Source organism: Phascolarctos cinereus, unplaced genomic scaffold (genome assembly GCF_003287225.1).
Source record: "Phascolarctos cinereus isolate Bilbo 61053 unplaced genomic scaffold, phaCin_HiC Scaffold_4;HRSCAF=312, whole genome shotgun sequence".
In the NCBI taxonomy this organism is placed as follows: domain Eukaryota; kingdom Metazoa; phylum Chordata; class Mammalia; order Diprotodontia; family Phascolarctidae; genus Phascolarctos; species Phascolarctos cinereus.
The window spans coordinates 531,325,768-531,349,615 of NW_027555847.1; positions in this window are offsets into that span (position 1 = coordinate 531,325,768).

A 23,848-nucleotide genomic window follows, 5' to 3' on the forward strand; every position below is an offset into this window, starting at 1 on the left:
AGAGATGGGCTGAACACTTCCATAGTGTTCTCAAGAGACTGTCAACAATCAATGCTGAAGCCATTGGTTGTTTATCTCAGGTTGAAGTCAGTGCTTCCCTAACTGAAGTTCCAACTGAAGAAGATATTTTGAATGCCATTAGCCTCCTTTTCCATAACAAAGCACCCGTTGGTGATTCTGTTCCAGCTGAGATTTACAAGGTGTGTGTGTGTGTGGCAGTCCATTGCTCATACAAAAGCTAACTGGAATTTTCCAAGTTATATTGCAAGAGGAGGTTATCCTTCAGTATTTCAAGGACTCCTCCATTGTTCAGCTCTATAAAGGTAAAGGAAATAGATTTTCCTGTGACAATTGTAAGGGGGAGTCTCTCTCTTAGTCATTGCTGCAAGATTCTTGCCAAAGTCCTCCTTAATAGGCAGTTCCTTCACCTGAAAGATGGTCATCTACCTGAGAGCCCTACAACTCCAGGAGTTTGCTGCCCTACAACTCCAGGAGAAATGCCAGGTGCAAAGAGAGGTCTGTACACAATGTGTGTAGATCTGACCAAGGCCTTTGGTACTGTCAGTCACAAGGGCTTACGGAAAATTATTTCAGAATTTGGTTGCCCAGAGAAGTTCATCAAGTATTATACATCAATTTCATGGTGACATGCTTGCCCAAGTTCTGGATGATGGACAATGCTCTCACACTTTTCTAGTCACTAGTGAAGTGAAAGAAGGTTGTATGCTTGCTCCCAAGCTTTTTAGCATGATGTTTTCAGCTATGCTGTCAAATGCCTTCAATGTAGCTGAACAATGCATCAAGTCAGCTACTGTACTGATGGTAAATTCTTCAATTTGAAAAGTCTACAAGCCAAGACTAAAGTGGAGAGAGTATGCATGATTTTTTTTGTTTGTTTCCAGATGATTGTGCACTCAATGCAGCCTCTGAAGCTGAGATGCAACAAAGTATGGATCTATTCTCTGCTGCTGGTGCTAATTTTGGCCTAACAATTAACACCAAGGAAACACAGGGGCTCCATCAGCCAGCAGCACACCATCAATATGTAGAACCATTCGTTACAACAAATAGAGAAGTTTAGAATAGTGTGGATAAGTTCACTTACCTTGGCAATATACTTTCCAGGAATGTGTATTGACAATGAGGTTGACACACACATTCCTAGAGCTATCTCAGCCTTTGGAAGGCTCCAAAGAAAAGTGTGGGAGAGAAGAGGTATTAGACTGACCACCAAACTGAAGGCTTATAAAGCCGTATTTCTGACCTCATTGTTATATGCCTGCAACTTGGACAGTATACCACTGTCATGCAGGTAACTGAATCATTTCCATTTGAATTGTCTTAGGAAGATTCTGAAGATCACCTGGCAGGATAAGATATCAGACAGTGGTCTTTCTCTAACTAAACTGCCAAGCATTCATACTCTTACTACAGAGAACACAACACCAATGGGCTGGTTACATTGTTTGAATGCCAAATATTACACTAGACTTTTATGGATAACTCACACAAAGCAGGTGCTCACAGGGTGATCAAAAAAAGTGATACAAAGACACTCTCAAGGTCTCTCTTGTGAACTTTGGAATTGATTGCATGACATGGGAGACACTGATACAGGACCGCCAAGCATGATGTGCCCTATCAGAGAAGGTGCTGTGCTCTATGAGCAAAGCAGAATTGAAGTAGCTCAAAAGAAACACAAGATGCACAAAAATTTAGAGAATGAACTTAGAATATTCATATTTGTGTCCAACTTGTGGTAGGGCATTTTGACATTGTATTGGTCTAATCAGCCATAGGCAGACACACTGTAACTTGACTCTAACATAGTAATGTCATTTTGGTCCTCTAAGAACAGAGGACAACAGCCAACCAACTAGTGAGGGGAAGTACTTTTGAATGATTGTGGACCTCAATTAGGAGTTTTTGGCATTTGATCAAGACAATGTAATGCTTTCACTAAATAACAATACCTGGAAGAACTTACAATTCTTAGGTAGTTCCTCTTTTATTTGAACCCTGAACAAGATATACTCCATGACAATGTGAAATATTTTGTTTAGTATTAACTTTCTTGTTAAAAATAAGAACAAAGTCATACCTGTTGTGTCTTTGAAACTATTTTGCATGATTAAAAGTTAGATACCTTGTTGGAGGTCAACTTTTAAGGTATTCTATTTTAGTCTATCAAATCAAAGGCTTATTTATAGCAAATAAAAATTAGGACAATAGAATCTTATATTTTATGCATTTTCAGTCAATTTTACTGCTGCAAAGATATTGTATGCTTCTAGAATATTGATTGTGGAGACTTGCCTGTTCCCTTCATCAAGAATGAACTTGCTACCTCAGTAGATTTTTCTCTTAAGTGTTTTGTAGAGATGGAAAAAGTAGATATACAGGCTGGTACTTATTAACATTTACTTGATCAGTTCTTTAGTAGTAATATTATTTGTGATTTTCCCCATTTCTATTTTATTATATAGTGCAACAAAACTATGCTATTTAGAATCTGAATGTGGTGGTTCCACTGTCCTTGATGGTGAAAACAATTTGTTAAAGGCATGTTTACAGATCTTTTCCATTTTCATCTATTTATTGTTCTCTCAATTATCCTTAAATGTCCTTGGGACTATCTGGTTTAATTATATCTTTGATCTTGAAAATATTTTTCCCTGCTTTTCCCTATCTTAAAAGGTTACATTGCTCATAATTTTTCTGTGATTTTTTCCATCAGATTTTACATGATAGTTTATGCCATAAGTTGATAATCTGAAATGTTTCATCATTTTCTTGTACATTTTTTGCTTTACTAACCTCAGAAATCTTTTATAAGGAGCTTTGTTTCCCTTAGCTGAAAGTATTTTCTCTTTAAATTTTCTTAGAACATTTGTGTCTCTTTCTCATGGTTATAGTCTTCATCGTATCATGTTTACTTATCCACATGTCATTTATCCTCCTTTTGAAACTCACTGAGGGCATGAACTGTGAGATTTTTCTTCCTTGTACACCTTGCAGAGTGTCTGACACACATAGGTTCTTTTAAAAATATTTATTTAAAATTTTTTTTTATTTAAAATTTTGAGTTCCAAATTCTCTCCTTCTCTCCCATCCCCCCACTCCATCCAATGAGAAGGCAAGTAATATATCGATCATACATATGAAATCATTCAAAACAAATTTCCATGCCCTGCCCCCTCCCCTGCAATCAGATATAGATTATACATGTGTAATTATGTAAAATGTTGCCATCTTAGTGATTTTGTACAAGAAGACTTGAATAAAGGAAAAAAATGAAAGAAAACAAAAAATAGCATGCTTCAGTCTGAATCCAAACAATATTGGTTCTTTCTATGAACATGGATAGTATGCTTCATCATTAGTCCTTTGGGATTATCTTAGATTATTGTATTGCTGAGAATATCTAAGTCATTTACAATTCTTTATCAAAAAATATACAACATTCTCCTGGTTCTTTTCACTTCACTATCCATCAGTTCATTTAAGTCTTTCCAGTTTTATCTGAAATTATCCTGCTTGTCATTTCTTATAGCACAATAATATTGTATTACAATCATATACCACAGGTTGTTTACCTATTCCCCAATTGATGGGCATCCATTTGATTTCCATTCTTAGCCACCATAAAAAGAGTTGCTCTAAATATTTTTGTACAAATAGGTCCCTTTCCCTTTTTTTTAATGTGTAAGTTACATTTCTATGTATAACTGAGTGTGTATATATATTCTTCCTTCTTTGAACCCCCCTTTCTCTTCTACTATACAAGTTCTTCCTTTTGTGCCTCTTTTATCTGAGTAAAAATTTCCCCATTCTATTTCTTGCTTCCTCTTTCTCCTAGTGCATCCTTCTTTCTCACTCCTTCATTTTTTTGAGATCATTTACAACAAAATCAATTCACATCCATGCCCTCTGCATAAACTTCTTTTAACTGCCCTAATAGGAGTTACATGCATTATCTTCCCATGTAGAAATGTAAACAATTCAACTTTATTGAGACTTTTATGATTACTCTTTCATGTTTACCTTTCTGTGTTTCTCTTGAGTCTTAAGGTTGAAAATCAAATTTCCATTCAGCTCTGATGTTTTCATCAGGAATATTTGAATGTCCTCTATTTCATTAAATTTCTTTTTTTCTTCTGAAGGATTATCTTCAGTTTTTCTGGGTAGGTTATTCTTGGTTGTAATCCTAGCTCCTTTGCCTTCCAGTTTTTTTTTTTTTGGTGCCTCTCTTAATTCTCTTTTCTGTTCTCTGTTAATTATCTTTTCATAATTTTCTAGCATCACTCTCATTTCTTTCCCCAATTTTCCCTCTACCACTTATTTCTTTCTTCAACTGTCCCAGGAATTCTTGTTGGGCTTGGGTCCAATTTGCATTTTCCTTTGAGTCTTTGTAGCTGTTTTCACATTTCACGTTCACATTCTTCTTCTTAGTTTAGGATTTGGTCTTCCCTGTTACTGTAGTAGCTTTTTAAGCTCAAGTTCTTTTTTTGTTTGCTTGTTCATTTCCCCAGCCTATTTCTTGACTTTGAACTTTATGGGTTTTTCTTTTTTGTTTTGTTTTTAGGCAATTGGGATTAAGTGACTTGCCCACGGTCACACAGCTAGTAAGTGTCAAGTGTTTGGTCTGAGGCCAGATTTAAACTCAGGTCCTCCTGACTTCAGGGCCAGTGATCTATCCACTGCACCACCTAGCTGCCCCTGAATTTTATGTTAAAGTTGGGTTTTACTCACCCATGGGTGGGGAGGCACTATCCCAAGCTTCAGGATGTTTTATACTGCTGTTTTCTGACCTAGTTCTAAGGGTCTACAAGTTTTTTTATGTTCCTAAGGTGGTCTGATCCTGGGAGAGGTATAGTTACTGCTGTCCTGGTATGTACTCTGGTCTTTAGCCAGAAAGGGCCCCTCATCCTCTATAGCTACAAGTCCTAACTCTCTTTTTTGCCTTGGAACTGCAACCAGGGCCTCTATTCCCTTGTAGACTGACCTCAGAACTCCTCTCTGCCCTGGAACTGTGATGTAGAACTGCAGATGGGTGATTGAGGTGTCAATTAGTTCCAGCTGTACCCAATGCCAGCAAAGGTCCTTTATAATCTCTTACTGACCAATTGTTTGACTACCTTACAGTCTCTGGGCTGAGGGTTCTCAAATCTTTTGCTGCTGCTACTGGTGCTGCTGCTGCTGGTGCTACATGTGTGGGCTCCACATACATGGAATGGTGTTACAAACTTCTGCCAACCTCCTAAGTTTTCTTAGTCCAGAAAAATGTCTCACCCTGACTTTTTCTTGGCTCTGCCACTCCAAAATTTGATTTGAGGCATTATTTTGAAGTTGTTTGTAGGGGCATGTTGAGAGAGTTCAGCTGGGTTGTCTCTAATCTGCTGTCTTGTCTCTGCTCTGCCCTTTACATATAGGTTCTTAATACTTGCTTGTTCAATTGAATTAAAGAACTGTGCTTTCAGTTCTTTGAATCAAAGGCTATTGCCTAATCTACAGAGAGAAGTCCTTTGAAGATATGAAATAAGTGAAAGAATTTGACTGTTCCTATAGAAAAATTAAAAAAAATGTTGACTCCTTCAATGGAATTCTAACATTTTACAAAGGAATTTGTATTTAAAACTGATATTACCCCTGTGGCTATTTGACAAGATCAAATGATTGCTTTCTAGAGTAGATTTTTTTTATCCTTTTAGTATGCAAAATGATTTGCATGCTAAACTTTTAAAAATTCTTATAATTTGTGTCAATATTAATTTCTCCATCAGTTTTTCATTTTATAGCATCAATAACTTGCTTAAATAGGTTGTATTGGAATTATTTATTTGGGTATCATATCTTTTTCTTATTTTTTTCTTTCTTATAGTTTTGCATTTTCTATTTCCATCTCAAGGAGATAGAAAAGAAGAATGAGATTATATTTAAACAGGTTTTTTTTTTTGCAGAGTATTTCTTCATATGTTATTTCATCTGTCTCAGAAACATTGCTATTAGGAAGGACAGATGTTGTCTGTAAAGAAATGTATTGAGGTATGATGACAGTGGGTCACTAGCATATACTAACAAGCTGAGGCATAATAATAATAAAAATGAAAGTAATAATAGCTAATATTCATATAGCATTTAGTTTGTACCATATACTGTATTAAGTGTTTTGCAATTATTATCTTGTTTGATCCTCACAACAACTCTGGGAGATAGGTGCTATTGTTATCCTCATTTTATAGATATGGAAACTGAGGCAAATGGATTAAGTGACTTAGTCAGGGTCACACAGCTAGCAAGTGCCTGAGGCCAGATTTGAACTCATGTCTTCGTGACTCCAGATCTAGCGTTGAAACTTGATCCTTTGGCTTCCAACTTTCAGGTAGTTTTTCTTTATTGCCTCCCCTTGTTGGTGAATGATACTGACAAACATATTTTCCAAATTAAAGATTGATGTTGACAGACTTGATGATAGCTACTGTATTTTGGGGAGGTATATGTGTTGGATGCATTTAAAATCCAGAGTGAATGGCGAGCATAAAACTGAGTTCTTTGCATCAGATAACTAGGAAAGGACAAATTGAATGATGAGATCTTTCTAAATTATCTAGGGTATGCTCACAAGCTGTTATTTTTTTCAGAAGAGATTCCCTTGGCACTCTGAATTAATGTTTATATCTTTATTGTTATTATCATAATCACCATTGTCGGTAGCATCAATTAACATTAGCTGAACACAGGCTGAAACATAGAATTGTATAAGGCATTATTATTCTTCCATTTTCTTCTTAGCTAACTTTATTAGAATGTACAATATACTAGAACTGCCATCAGGGACTGCAGTGCAGACTTTTAAATATCATCCATAGTGGCAAATCACTTTTGGATGCCCACTTGGGAGGGAGTGAGAAAAGCAGTGACTCTGGAGTCAGTGTGCCTAGATTTTAATCGCTGTTTTGCTTTGTGTTGCTTTTGTGAATTTGGGTTAAGTCATTTAACTTCCTTTGTCCTCAGTCTCCTTACATGTAAAATAAAAACATCAGACTAGATTACTTCTAAGGTCCCATCCAGCTCTAAATCTACAATTCTATGAATTTGATTTTGGAAATAGCTAAAAGTAACTGAAAGCCAAATCTAGTGAATAAGAAGGTAATACAATTTCTAGATAACAAATAAAATTTAAAGAAAAATCTCCTAAATGAGGTCCTTAAAGAAACTAAAGATTGGCTTAACTATCTACGAAGTAGAAAGTAAGGAGATAATGAAGGTCTATTGCACAGATTGTGCTTTGTATTTGGATGAATAGTCTACAGAGCTTGTCCATATGTATGTATGTATGTGCATATATACACATGTGTATGTGTTTTTATGTACTTATATATGTGCATGTGTGTATATGTATATGTATATATGTATTCAGTAGTTAAAGGCTAAGTAAGAGTTGAGGTAAAAGATGACCTACTTTGCCTTTACAAAAGAATCAGTCAGGGTTAAGGGAAGGCCCTTGGAGTTTCTGACCAGAACAGAAACAATTGCTATTTATAGTCATTCTGAGCCATCAAAACCAGCACACAGCAAGTGAGGCCTGGGCCGGGCCTATCATTGGCCAATCAGTGAGAGTCAGAGTGATTTGGGTTTAAAAGCGTAGTCAAGTAGCTCCACTTTGCACAACTCTGACTCACTTACATCCAACTCACTTGCAAGTCAAGACATCACCCTCTGGATGTCGTTGATCCTCTCCAAGAACAATGGATGAAAAACAAACAAGTGACAACAAACTATACACACATGTATATATGTATATATGCATATACATGTATATATGTGTATACATACGTACATACACATACTTACATATATGACACTTCAGAGTATGAGTTGGTCTCGGATTGAATAGGAAAAGAGTAGGCTATATTGCCTTTGGGGCATTACAAAGTTCTGACTGGGATAAAAAAAAAGGTTTATCATTTAAACACCAGTATTCATACTAATATTCTTCTGGCAATGTGAGATCATGCCACTGCATAAACATACAACAATTCTAGCCTCATTACCACTGTCCTGAAGAGACAGGTCACTCTCAGATGTTTTCTAACATTTGGTAGTCTTTCTGTATGCAACACTTTCTGTGCTATCTATTCTTTCATAATCAGTAGAGTAACGCACAAACAGTTTTCTCTTCTCTCTCTCTCTGGCTTTGCAATCCTTCAGAAGTGATATGTCAAGCCTTCATTCTTTGTGATTTAAGGTTTTGTGTTCCAAAAATAACTGGCTTCCTTCTTTCCATGAATTATTGTGGATAAGGAACTTCAGCAAAAATTGAACTATAATATTGTAGCTATGGTAATGTTTATAGTAATATTTGTCTGGGAAGACAATGAGATCAGAAAAATGCAAATGTGACCTCCTGCCACCTAAGTTAATTTGACATGGGCACTGGTGGTTAAGAAACAGAGCCTTTGAAAAACTTGGAGGTTTCTTTTTAGAACCTGTGGTTTCAGTAGTGGAGAAATAAATAAACTCTAAAAGGTAGGAACGACTTAGAGGAGCCTTGACATTATGTGATTTAATGAAGAGCACCCCCAAATATTAAGACTTAAGGGAAACCAGGCCATTCTTGTACCATACTGTGACATATAAAGGAAACAGGCAATTTTGAAGGTGAGCCTAGAAAATCATGGTAAAGGGACCATCCCAGTGAAGGACCTTGGGGTATCTTGGAAGCCATGGAGCAAGGGTTCAGAGAATTCTAAAAGAAGAGGAAATGAAAGAAAAAATGGGAATGTACCAATGACAAACTTTGCCTACTTTAGTTTTGTTCAGGGCAGGTTTTGTGCCCTAGAAAGGGCAAGAAAATGTTTCTTGCTTCAAGATGAGTTTGGCTGCTGCTGTCTCTCTTCCAGGTTCTACAAAAAATGAGGAGTATCCTAATATGGTAAATGTGAGTCAAAATGATATCTGGGCTGTCATTAGCACCTTTCCATCATGTTGCCCATCCTGTCTTTAAGTGTTTAGATACCATTGTGATAGAATCAAGATGGAAACATTTTGTTACCTTTTTATGTGGGCATGCCATGTAAGATCCCTGTATAGAGTATGCTTAGGGATGTCCTTCCAGCACCTGCATTCCTTCCCTTTTCCTGAAACCCTAGATTAATGGCTTTAACCTCTCTATTATTACTGGAGAAGCTGCCTTGATTGCACATTTAATTAAAAAAAAATACCAAAGCCAAAAAAATAACTCATCTGTAATTACCTTTCCTGCCTTCTTTTCTTGTGCCTGCTGGAAATTTCTAAACTGACAGTTTCCTCTGCTACACTGAATATATATCTGTATCTATATCTATATCTATCTGTCTATCTATCTATAAATCTATCTACCTATCTATAAATGTGCTGAAAAGAAACTTGTCTCTAGGTTGTGTGTGGTAGATTAAAAGGAAATAGAATTTTTGACCTCAATGACAGTTCCTTTCTTTTCTGACTCAATTTATCAGCTTACATTTGTCTTTTTTCCCCTCCAACTTCAAGTAACGAATCTGGTGAAAATGTTGTTTTGTTTTAGAATAAACTTGTCATTCATTTGGATAAGAGTATCTGTAGTAGCCTCTGAACTGGTCTCTGCCTCCAGTGTTTCCTGAGAAACCTCTGTTTTCACTCCTGAAGTCAGAAGTTTTTGAGGTGAAGAGCCTTTCATCATAACGGAAGCTAAGCTGCACAGGGAATAGGACCCACTGACTGTGAAAGCAGTCTATTGCAATATCTGTATTGATCTAGTTGTTAGGAAATTTTTCCTACCATAAAACTGGGCTATGCCTCTTTGCAACAAATACCCATTGCTCTAAGTCAGATCTACATGACTTGGTGGTAGGTAGGGGCCAAAATTAAGAGAGGCTAAACTTCTTCAGGCCACAGATAGATTTTTAGTGGCTTGCTTTCCAAGTAAAGGTATAATTCATGATTAAACTATTTTGCAAATAAACCATATTAAGAAAAGGGAAATTTCAATTAATATCAATTAATTACACTTATTACTTAAGATTTTTATTTATCATGAAATCACATTAATGTTTAAAAAATTACTTTGTGAAATGTTACAAGTTTCTATACATTTTTTTTCAGGTTTTCTTAGTAATGATCAAAAACACAGCAAAAAGATCTGAGTCTAACTTCTCTCAGACTAGAAGACAGACTGACCATAGCTGGTTGCCACAGGTCACATGACAAACAGGAGAGAGTGCACAGTGGCAATCCACCCTCCAAGTTACATGACAGGCACATAGTGACTAGTAGAAGGTGGGTTAAGTGGGGCACAGACAAAGCACTTGCTACATCTTTTCTTTCTTTTACATCTTCTACATTTTCTCAGGCTGCCCAAAATCCTTTGGTGGGCAAATGGCCTGTGGGCTGCATGTTGTGCAGGCCTTCTCTAAGTACTACCCTATGAAGCCAAGGAAATCAGGTCTAGTCTCACTTTCACATAACAGTTTTTCAAATATATAGAGGAGTCTGTTGCTTCCATGTTATCTTTTCTTACCAAGGCTACATAAACACCTGGAGGTACAACTGAAATCAGACCTCAGGAAATGTCTAGCCTATCTGTATGTCTGTATTACCTAACACAATAGCTCTCAAGCCTTTATTGATATATTTACTCTTTATAGGCAGCTATAGGGAACAATTAGTTCAAAGTGAAGTCATTTAGTGAAATGGAGTTGTAGGAGAAGTAGCAACAAATTGTTTCAATAGTCCCAGTGCAGAGTCAAAGGACATTTTGCAGTAGTTACCACTGACTGTGTGATACTGTATTTATGCTGTGGCTGAATGACTGTTGCCTATATTCCAAATGTGGGATGATCCTCCTTCTGGAGGAGAATGAGAAGAGATTTGAAGAATGTGTCTCCATACTCTAAGTTGTTAAGGACAATGAAGTGTTCCTAAAGGAAAAAAAATGAGACTTCATTGGAGGTAGAGGGATGGGGAAGGGATGTAGAATAGAGGACGGGAGTTGGCTCTTATTGAGAGGTTGAGGTGTGTAAGATTGTCATATATACAGTGGAAGAAAGAAAGCAAAAAAACAGCTGTGCATTTAGAGCTAAAAACAAAACAAATCAAAGCAGATTTTTGGTTGTTCTTTAAAAAGAAGGCACTGGATGCTTTGAGAAGGAAATTTCTCATCCTCCATAGACTGCTAGTAAAGCCACGGAATCTATCAGAAGAAATTTTCTAGTAAGAGTCAAAAGGTCAAAGGAATAAGTTTTCTTTTTAAGGTTTTATTGATATATTTTATTTTTCCAATACAATCATTTCCAGATTACCACCTTTCCATGAAAGGTCTCTTGAAAACAATTAGGAAGTTAGACAAAACTAAGAGTACAGCTACCTCATCCAAAACCGTATGCAACTTCAACATCTGTAGTACCTCCCTAGCTCATTCACTTCTTTAATCCATTAAAGATCAGGGTTAGAGTGAAGAGTGGCTTTCTCTTATTATCAGTGATTTGGATCATTCCTTCACATGGCTGTGAATACTTAGAAATTCTTTTGAGTACTATTTGATCATATCATTTGACTAGTCATTTGTTGGGAAATGTCTATTAGTCATATACATATATTTGTTTATTTTTACAAATCTTAGAAACAAAGCTCTTATTACAGAAATTTGATACTAAGCTTTTCCCCTCCCATTTCATTACTTCTTATTTTAGGTTCATTAATTTCATCCATTCAGACAACTTAAGTTTCATGTAATTAAAATTGTCTATTTTATTTTTTGTAATTGCCTTCATCCCTTATTTGATTGAGAATACATCTTCTGCTCTAAGCTGTGAGAAGTATTTGATCCTATTTCTAACTTTTGAATAGTATGATCTTTAATATTAAGGTTAGCATTTAGCATCCATTGTGGAATATGGTATAAGGTGTCGGTCTAAGTTCAAGCAATGGTGGTGTTAAAAGCATAGAAATAAAGTTGAGTGTCAGTTCTAGATCATAGTCCAGTATAAAGCTTGCGGTGGAATAACCATGATAGGAATTCCAGACCAAAGAGAACCCTGAATTTCTATCGCTGAATTAGCAGAGCTTCCCAGCAATCTGATAGTGTCTGATTCTAGTAGAAGTCTATTGTTCCTCAGACCCAAACCCATCTGAGGAACTTGCAGAGGTCAAACAAGAGGCAGCAAAAAGACTTCATAATCAATTAGATCATTTTGGGTGCGCTGAAAGTTTGCAGAACTCCAGGCTGAGGTATTCCTGAGAGCCTGGAACAATACCACTCTCAATATCCCAAGAAAATGGCAATAGGACTGGCTCAGACCTTCCCTCCAGAAATTCTCTGAGCTTGCCTCTAACATCAAGGCTAAAGTCAGTAAGTAGTATGGGAAAATAAGCAAACAACAAACAACAACAACAACAAAAATCCCACCATAAAAAGCCATTATGGTGACAGATAATCTAAAGACACAAAGTCAAAAGAAGAGAATGATTCCAAAACATCTACAAGCCAAGCCTCAGAGAAGAACACAGCCTGATCATAAATTCCACTAGAATTTCAGGAAGAGATGAAACAGGAGTTAAAAAAAACTTTTTTGGGGGCAGCTAGGTGGAGCAATGGATAAAGCACTGGCCCTGAATTCAGAAGGATGTGAGTTCAAATCTGGCCTCAGACACATAACACTTACTAGCTGTGTGACCCTGGGCAAGTCACTTAACCCCATTGCCTAGCCAAAAACCAAACCAAAACAAAAAAACCCTTTTTTTTGTCAATGAAGCAGTGATTCTGTTATATTTTGACCTTAAGAATGGAAAGAGAGCAAGAAGAATATTCTAGAAGAGGAAGGGAAAGGAAGGTTAAGGAAAATTATCTTATACATAATCAGTGTGTGCAAGTTAAAAAAAAATGGGGGAATAGCTGATACTTGAATGTCACACTCACCTGAATTAGTCAAAAGAATGAAGAATACACACAAACTCAGTTGTGTAGGGAAATAAATTTTACTCAACATGAAAAAAAGAGGGAAAGGGGAGAAGGAAGAAGAGGAAATTAGAAGAGGATTGGTCTTAAGCAAAATGAGTTAACTAAGGGTACACAAAAATAGTTTTATATCTTTTTGAGGTGGCAGAGAATGTAAATCTGAAGGGCTGCCAATAAATTGGGGAATAGCTGAACAATAGCTAACATGAATGTCAGCCAGTAAATAAGCATTTATTAAGCACCTACTTATTATGTGCCAGACACTATGCTAAGTGCTAAGTATATGAAGAAAGGCAAAAGATAGCTCCTGTCCTCCACAATCTAATGGGAAGACAAGAAACAAATATGTACAAAAAAGTTATATACAGGATAAATAGGAAGTAATAAACTGAAGGAAGACACTAGAATTAAGAGGGATTGAGAAGGCTTCTTGGAGAAGGTGGGATTTTGCCTGGGACTTGAAGGAAATCAGGCAAACCAGGAAGTGGAAATGAAGGAGCACATTCCAGGCTTGGGGAACAGCCAGAGAAAATGTTCAGAACTGAGAGATGGTATATTTTGTTCAAGGAATAGCAAGGAGACCAGTGTCACTGGATCGGAGTACATGTGTAGTGTGAAAAATGTAAAAAGACCAAAAAAAATTGCGTGAGAGACTAGTTTATGTAGGCTTTGAACACCAAACAATTGATTTTATATTTGATTCTGGAAGTGATAAATAGCTGTTGGAATAGGGTGAGAGAAATGATTACTTTTCTCTCATATTAATAACCAATTAATATCAGGGAGATCCAGGTTTTCTTCTCTTTCTATTTCCTCATTTAAAGCCCAGTCCTTGTGAAGGACATTGCTAATAGAAGAAATTGCCCAAATCCTCTGAGTTCATGTTTCTCGTTCCACTCAAGAAGAAGAGCTAACAAAGAGAATCTATTTTAGATGAATTCTGGTCCATTGTGTTCTATTCAGGCAGGGCTGGGTGGATCCCTTTTATCTAGTATTAGAATGCAAAGAAGAGATAGGAAGCCAATAGATTATGATAAGATAAGGGAATTTCAGAGTTCATGAATACGGAGGTGGTGTATTTATGCGTGATGGCAAGAATGAGGGTATTTACAGCTTTGTGTATGACTGAGGTGGGCTAGAGGAGTAGGGCACATGAAATGAATAGGTTGAGGAACTGGGATGTTAGGGTATTTGAAGGAGTACAATATGTATGCTGAAGTCTACTAGGATGAAGGCAGATGTTTGAGAGGAGAGAAAGATTGTGAGCTGTGTACTAGACTTTGAGGAAGGAAGGAGAATGTCCTAAAGTTCTGTAGACAATAGTTACTAGGATTTTGATTGGGTGCTGGTGATGGGGTTCTCGGACCTCAGCTCTAAGACCCTAGCCCTTTCTCTCCCATATCTCTCCCCAGCCTAAAGACCCTATCTTTGGCAATAACTCAGGAATGGGTCCCAATGAGGCTAACTATCTCTCCCAGTTACAAGAATAAGCTGACTTCTGTAGAATTTCCCATGTATGAACTGGACCATCTTGTAACAGCAAAAATATCATGTACTGATTCCATATGTTGCGGGCTGAGAGGTTGAGAGGTTGTGACCCCTCAAAGACTGGAATACAGGATGGGGTTGTCTGGAATGAATTCACTGACTCAAGCATTCTTTAAGTCAATGTGGCAAAGTTTATTGTTACGCTTTTCAGTGGGCAAGGATTCTTAAGGATTCCTGCAACCTTAGAGAGGTACAGTTAAAGTTTATATAGGATAAAATGCCATAAAACATGTGCCAAATATGCTAACTAGGTGATTCAGGGTGGGATTAGGGAGTGGTTAAGGAGTGGTCAGTTCTTAAAGAAACATGCACTTCTTGTACCTACTGCGCAGGCGTTTCACCCAGAGTTCTCTAGGCAAAGCCCACAAGGGGGGGGCACATGGAGGTGTGGTTTTAGGCCTGCTACGTTACTAAGTCAACCAGAGTTCAGAGTAACTGAGAGTTGTCCAGTCTGCCTCCAATCAGTGTCTTGTTTGACAAGATAGATGTAGGGAGTATACATATGTCTTAAGTCTAGAATACAGTTAATGAAGAGCCCAGGATGTAGATAATGAGGTAGGGCGGCAGTATGTCTTTATGACCCAGTGCAAAGCCAGTTCAAACTAATAATTCCTTCAGGTGCTGTTTGGAACTGCACCAAGGAGAGAGATAAGGGTCTTGCTGGGGTCCACTCATGAGTAATTGCTAGGCTCAGGATCCTTGGGCTGGAGAGAAACTGTCAGGGATAGTGTTTCTGAGGCTAGGGAGAAATTGGGGTTCAAGTACTAGCACCCAAACATAAGCACTCAAACATAAGCACCCAAGCATAAGCACCCAAGCACCCCGTCACATATACAATCCGGAGGTCATACAGTACAATTGCATACAGTTACCATATACAATCCAGAGGTCAAGCTATAGACATCAACTCCTGAGGCTATCTTGTTACAGACGCAACAGACTGAAAACACAGCCCTTAGAAGTGGCCCCTTTGGAGGTTGCCAGTAGTAAATGATACCTATACCCAAGGTGCAGAAACTGTATATTCCTTTAGGAGCTGACCACAACTTGATCCTGCCTCTCCCCCACTTCCCCCACCTAATTAGCATAGTTGTTGCACAATGCACTAAGTCTTTCCTGCATAAGCTTTAGCATCACTCCTGTTAGGCTGCAAGTTCCCCAAGGAGCTCTGCCCACCATGTTAGTGTTACAATAAACTTTTTGCCATTTGACTGGAAGACTGCTTGAGTGAATTCTTTCCAGACAACTCTGCCCTGAACCTTGGTATTTTGGGATCCCCATACTCTTAAACCACATCAGTAGATGTGGATTTAGTATACCTTAAAGGAGCAGAAGTTACTGAGAGATAGTGGTAGAGGAAGAACCTGAAAGTGGTAATGAGAAGCAAGAAATATCCCAATTCTCTTGACTAAACCATTGTATCAAAAGGAATGATTTAAAGTGTAGCCACTTCTGGAAAGGGTGGCAGGGATGTTGTGTCATCCAGAGCAAGCCAAATCTCATTAAGAACCAGAAGATTAAAAAAAAAACCGGGAAAGAAAAAAAAAATAAGATTAAAGCAAATTTTCCCATGCAGAAGGTATTCCAGACAGTCATTATGGAATGGATGGACTGAGTCTGGTTGAGACTTGGAAGGGGAAGGTTAGGTTGATAGGAATGGAAATAATGAATCAAGTAATGGGATTTAGGGAATGGAGTCTATATGATGACCTACAGGGTTTCAGAGTCACTGGGATATGAGAGTTATGACCAGGACTTTGTTAAGTATTAAGTGAAAAATTTAGAGGGATTTTAAAAGTCAGTATTATTACCTGAGGCTGGAGTCTTTTCAGAGCCTTGGGCAGTTCAAGCAGGTATCAAGAACTTAGAGCAGAAGGAATATTGATATTCTTCTTCCCCAAGGCAGGATCCCAGGCTTCAAACTTCATGGAATCATGTCCTCTTCCCATATCTTAGCTATGGTTGGTTGTTATTATGAAATGACACTTTTCTTCCTACAGGAGACTGGAGATCAGGCAGGAGATGCATGATACAAAGTAGAAGTCATCCACCTCTCCTTTTCTATCCTCTCCTCTTCCCTCTGGAGGATCCTGGAGTTCAGACAGAAGATTTATGATGCAGAATGAAATACTGTTTTGCTGTAAGAAATGTCAAAATAGTTCTAAAGAAACATGGGGAGACATATGAATTGATACAGAGTGAAGTGAATAGAACCAGGAGAACAATTTATATAATGACAACAATAAAAACCAAAGCACAACTTTGAAAGAATTAGGGACTCTGCTCAGAAGACTAGTGATGAATTATGCTACCCACCTCCTTTTAAAGAGGTGAAGGATTCAGGATATAGATTTTTTTGGGTTTTTTTGAACATGGCCAATGTGGAAATTTATTTTGCTTGTTTATAACTGTTTGTAATACGGGTTTAGTTTTCCTTTTTAGGTGGAGGAGAATTGAGTTGAATGAACAAAAGTCAGGGTTTTATTGATTTAAAATAATAAAATAAAAGACTTAGGAAGGTGCAGATATATGGGGGAAGCTGGCTCTTCAATAAGATTTTGATTTCCTTGATACCTTCCTAGAGACTTTGGAGAGGAAATTTCTCCTTTAGTGAGATCAAGGTCACCCTCTTGGTTTGAACTGACACCTTATACTGTCAGCAGAAGAGCTTATTCACTCTTGTGCATCTTCTGGTATATTTTAATTTGTGTAATTTTGGTGATTTCTGTTAGGTTTCACTGTATATTCAAAATTTCAGTGGTCTTTGGTGTTACCAACATTTGGTGGGAAGTGGTCAAGCTGGAGAGTATAAACTAAGGTCTACTTTCCACTTTAAGAACAACCAGGGAAGAGGATTTTGTTTTGAACTTATTGTATCCAGAGACCAAAAACATTTGAGAAGAGCATACATGTCTCATCTGATACCCCTCTTAGAGATAGTAGAGGTAGGAGCAAGCACCCAGCCATTCCTTTTCTCCTCTCTTCAAGGTCTTCCTTGGAGAGGAATAAGAGAGATTGTGGAGATATATGCAACCCAGGAGCCACATCTGTACGTTTAAACAATTGAAGTGGACATACCTAACTTACAAATACTGAGTATAAGATCCTGTGCTAGGAGTTAGGAGGGTACAACAACAAAAATAAAACCTTTGTTGACCTCAATTAGCTTACATTCTTCTATATAGAGAGAGGAAAACATGCAAAAGCAAAAAAAAATCAATGAGAACATCTTTACTCTTTATTTTCCATCTGAGGTCTAAGCTTAATTTAATATGTCTTTATAATTGGCCTATTTTATGACAAACAAGTTTTTCCCCCAAAGGAATGAAATCTTGGCCAATTAACTAGGATATCTATACAATACCTAGTAGAGGTATTTTGTAAAAGGTAAGCACATAATGAAGCATGGCCTCAGCTTGTAATAGACTAAATTCATTATGTGTTCCATGCATTCTATTTGTTTGTTTTCCTTTGCAATTTTTGTTTTCTGAGGGGAAGTTCCTGTTTAGCTACTCTCAAATCTGGAGAGACACAATGGGATGAATCCATGCTAATAAACAAGCAAGTGCCCCAGGAAAAGAATAATGGGGCCAAGTTGACTTGCAAGAGAATGATATTGGTAGGCACAGCAAGACTTTGAATTTTAGATATGCACAAATGCTGTTAAATAATGGAAGGGACAAGACTAGTTAGTCTTTTATAGGCTCTGTTTTCCTTTGTTTTTTAATTGGTTGAATACAAATAAAGGGCAGAAAATTGGCCAGCTAGGCATCTTTTTTCTGTTTGCCAGAGGCAATTCTAGTACTTGAGAAATCTGTACATTACTTATATAATACCAGAACTGTTAATATTTATGTTCAATTATCGACTGCTACCTGCCCTAGGAAATCTTGAATTAATTTTTAGAGCATGACAGCAAGGTACTTAGTAAAAATAAATACATTTCCTGATACTGTTTTAGACATGACCTCATAAACTTTTCTTCCATTAACCTTCTTCCCAGATCCATCAATTCTCAACAGCCAAAGGATGTTTTATCATTCATGTAAGTGTGCTTTCTTGGCTAAAATAACTTACTGCTTCAGGAAAACATTTGTGTTTAGTGGCATTTTCTCATCTTTTTATGATCACTTAGTTTTAAATGAAAAAAAAATCTTGTGGAAAGAGCTATGTTTTGGCATATTTGCACTGGTGTTTCCACTTTGATCAAAAGATGTTGATGTTAATTTCACTCACATGCTATGTTAATGTATTTAGTTAATACATTAAGATTTAGACTCTCAATTTTTGTAATTTACCCTGTATTATGCAATATAAAGATCATAGTGACTATTGGGAAGTATTGGATTCTGAGCTCTTTCCACCCATAGACCATTGAAGGAGTTAGGGAAATTGGTCTACTCAAATTCAAGGAGCATTTATTAAGCACCTAATATATATGATATACTATGCTCAGTGATGTGAATAAAGAAGGAAAACATGACAATTTTTGTCCTTTAAGGAATTTAAAGTTTAGGGAGAAAGAGAAACCAAATACACAAATAACTTATGCAAGTTACAATAGGATAAGAATAGAGGTCCAAAATAAGTATTATTTGAAAGATTTAAGAAGGATGAGAACATTTACAACTGTGGCTTTAAGGTCAGGGAAATGATTTCATGGTAGAGTTGGCACCTGGATTGGGGCAGGAAGGAATACAAATATTCCTGGAAAGTACAACATGAAAAATTAGCACATATGCAGGGTTTCTTGAGTAGCTTTTCAGAGCCCACTAACAGTAGCATTGCTTGGCACAGGACCATTTCTAAAGTAGTACTGAATACACTCTGAGTTTGAATTTCCTCTCCAAAAGGAAAAGGGCAAAAGAAAGCATAGGGAGTGATTCTGAGTTTCAGATTGTATGCATTGCTGTGTACCTTAGGGAGGAGGAGTTTCCAGTAGGTCTGCACTGAATTGTGTGAAATTTACAATTACAAGTGTATATGGGCATCTTCTTACTCTCTTGTAGTATGTCCCTATTCTTCACCACAATACTGTGAAGTAGTAATACTGACATGTGAACAACAACAACAAAAAATGAGGGCCACAAGTAGCGAATGTCAGGTTTGCATGTGGGAAAAGGGTGTAGGACTGAATGAGAAGAAAAAGGTTCAGAAAGGAAAAGAGAGGGACTATTTTGTTCATATTTCAGTGCTGCTTAAGGAAGACCCTGAACTCATAGCTGATAATTGACAGCTAACTTTAAAATGAAATGAAAAAAGGGATAGGGATGTTGCTTAGATCTCAGGGAGACTGGATCAAAGAAACTTACTCCCCATGCTTGTTTGCTTAGCAGCTGTCCTCTAGAAGGAATGGATTGTTTTCTTTTTTAACCTAGGCTAAGCATTGTGGTGCTCAGGAAAGCTTAAAAGAGATTATAGGGTGATATCTCATTGGCTGAATTTATTAGGCCTTATCAGTTAATGTGCAGCTCTCACTGTGGTAAGATTTTGTGTTCAAAACCGTAGAAACTAATGAACTCACGTAGCATGCAATTTCTGCTCAGCTAAATGAACACTTAGGATTATATCCCTGCATTGGAATCTACAAAATCCAGTCTTTGAAATGGTAGTTGACCAATGCTGTGAAATGAAGGCAAAGTAAGAATCCTAATGTTTCAGAATTAGTAATTTCAACTGTGAAGCTGAGTAAGACTTGTTTTTGGAAAGACAAGAAGCCAAGTCCACTTGAGCTGGTTAGCAAAGCTGCTTAGTTCTGTGTTGCGTTTACACACATACATAATATATACATACATATATGTGTACACATATATACATGTATACACATAGATTTATATGTACATGGTATAATTATATATAATTACAGCCACACATATGTATATATATGTAAACCTTATATGTCTTATTAATAAATTCTAGTTCTACTATGAAGGTCAGTTTTTAATTTTAATTTTTTAAAATACAAAAGCACCAGAAGCTCCTCATATTATTTCCAGTCATAGCAACTGAAAGGAGATATATTATGTTTCTATCCTGTGAAGTCTGTAAAGTTACTAGTACTATTGATGGAAGTCCCCTCATTCCCAATTTTTTAAAAAAAGATATTGTCATCCATAGGTTTTTGGGCTCTGCATAAATGTCATTCCTATCTTTTTTTTTTAAAGCTTTTTTCCTAAAAGGGACCCTGATACCTAAGGACCCATGTTTTATAATTAATGTGGTCACAACCTCAATCAATGCCAGTTAGCTCATGACAATCTCATGGACTAATCTATTATCACATAGACAAGGTGGTTGTATTCCTATTACTTTCAATGTCAAACATATATTCCCACTTACAGAACTTAAAAGAAATTAATTTTGGTTTTCATCCTTTGTGGTACTGAGCGAGTTTTATGCTCTGCTCTTTTTATTGCATTAACACAAGTTTATCGATTGACAAAAGCAAGAACTTGATTTTGTACCCTTTACCTTTGCAGAAGATTTTCCACTAGGGACTTTTTCTTCAATCATTTTTCCTTGTAAAATGTAATTAATGTACTCAAATAAGCCTGATAAAAGTCTCTTTCTGTCTCTGTCTCTCTCTGTCTTCTTCTTCTCTCTCATCTCTTCTCTCTTTTCTTTCCCCTACGCCTCTGTCACATACTTCTCCATCCTTCTCTGCCCTCCTCTTTGACTGTCTCTCCCTTCCTCCCCCATTTCTACTTGTCTGTCCTAACCTCTCTCATTGTCTCTCTTGCTCTATTGCGTGTAGATGATTCTCTTTCTCTTTGCGTATATATGCATACATACATACAAATATATATATATATATGTGTATATATATATGTATATATGCATACATACATACAAATATATATATGTGTATATATATATATATGTGTGGGTATATATATATATATATATATATATATATATAATGTCACATACATATATGTACACAATTTAGATGCTTATAGTTCAGTGTGTTATGTGAATTAAAATAATAGCCATCAGCATAATCTACAGAAGACCATTAAATTTATTTTGGAATAGTAAACTACTGAAACTAGTTCATTCCTTCCAGCAGAATTGTAATATAAAAGTAATAAAAGCTCACAACAAAATACACTTTCAATGGTTTGTAAAGGTCAATAGGACTAAATAGGGGGGTAGTTTTATATTCTAGAAACCAATTAATCAACAAGTATTTATTGAGCGCCTACTCTGCCTTGTACTATGGGGAATACAAATTCTTTTTATTATGTTTTGTGGTTTCATTTATATGGCAGCAGAATACAAATAAATGGATGACTTTAGAGAGAATAGATTTCAAGCTAATGAGGAATGAGGAAAGGGCACTAGCTTTAGAGCCCAAGATCTTTTGTTTAAATCCTAGCTTTGATAACTACTGTGTCATCTGTACAGTAATGTCATTGACCTTGGCCTCTAAATTTCCTTTCAGTTCTAGTACTTATGTAATAGTAACTATAGGTAGCATTACTGTGTGGTCTTGGGTACTAGACTGAGAACTGGCATTCGAATTAGGGAGACATTGGTTCAATTCCTACATCTCATACATACTTGCCATGAGACCCTGGGAAAGTAACTTAACTTCTTGATGCACTAGGAAACTCTGTAAGTGGTAGAGAAGTTTCTGACTTTTAGCCTAGAGGAAGACCAGAGGATCCCTACACTGATGAAATTGTATCTAGTTAAGGATAAAAACAAAATCAAGCAAAACATTTCTTTAAAGTTAACTTATTTTTTCAATTTACCCAAAATCCTATTGAACCCGCACTCACTAGATAGTCTATCTAGGTAAGAATAAACATTGTGTCTCTCTGTAGTTGGTATTTTATGGAATGTTTTATGGTAGAGGTATCTTTGGCCAGTCTTGCTCTGGTAGCTGCAGACTGAGAGATCTACCCCTGGATTTGAGGCAGTTAGACTGCACAGTGGATGGAACACTAGGCCTGGAGTCAGGAAGTCCTGAGGTACAATCTAGCCTCAGGTGCTAACTAGTTATGTGACACTGGGTGTCACATCCTCTGTTTGCCTCAATTTCTTCAACTGTAAAATGGGGACAATAGCAGCATCTAACTCATAGGCTTGTGAGAATCAATTGAAATAATATTTATAAAAGCACTTAGCACAGTGCTTAACACATAGTGGGTGCCACACATATGCTTATTTGCTTCTCTTCTAACCTCTGTTATATTCTTATTTATTTATGGAGGTAGAGGTGTTAAAGTAAAAAGAACACAGGACCAGGAGAGAATGAACACGGGACTAAACAGACTGATGTAGTTCCGGGTTCTGCCAGCTGCCACTCACTAGTTATATGATTTTGGGCAAGACAATCCATCTGTCTGGTTTTCAGTTTCCTCATCTGAAAATGAGGGGCTGGGATGGCCTAATGATTAATCAATCAGTTACTAGTCAATGAATATATATTTATTTAATTACCTACAATATGGCAATATGTTAGATGCTGTGATACAAAGACAAAAAATGAAATAGTTGCTTCTTTTAAGGATCTTGCCTTCTATCATGGGTGGCAATGTGTACATATATAAGTATAACCAGAATAAATATAAAAGAGTTGAGTGCAGATTATTTATACAGTTGGAGAGATCAGGAAAGGTTTCATGTAGAATATGGCACCTAAGCTAAGCCTTAAAGGGATTTTAAGGAATTTAAGGAATTTTTGAGGTGAGAATGAGGATGGAATGCCTTACAGTCATGGAGGATGGCCTGTGTAACCATTTGGAGATAGGAGATATAATATGTGAGGAGCAAAGAGAAGGCCAGCTTGGCTTCATGAGAAGTCGTATATATGATCTTTTTTTTTTTTTTTGGTGAGGCAATTGGGGTTAAGTGACTTGCCCAGGGTCACACAGCTAGTAAGTGTCATGTGTCTGAGTCCGGATTTGAACTCAGGTTCTCCTGACTCCAAGGCTAGAGCTTTATCCACTGTGCCACCTAGCTGCCCCCAGAGAATTGATATATAAAGAGGCTGGAAAGATAAACTCTGGCTAGTAGTGAAGGGCAGCTTTTGCTTTTATGATGAATTTTGTGATTTCTATAAGGAGGTTAGACTAGATAATGTCAGAGTTCTCATTGAGGTCTGTCATTCAGCAATATTCTAGAAAATGTAGAAGAGATTATTTTCCAGAAAAAAAATCCACATGCTGAATGGCCAGATCATATTAATCAGAAGAAAAGAGTAGAAAAAGGAGGTTGGTCATATTTTAGTATATTGGAATGGGTTTAAAGAATGCCTTGGTTGTTCAATTTGCAAAATGAATATTGTCATAATTAACTGCCTTAGAGGGGCCACAAGTG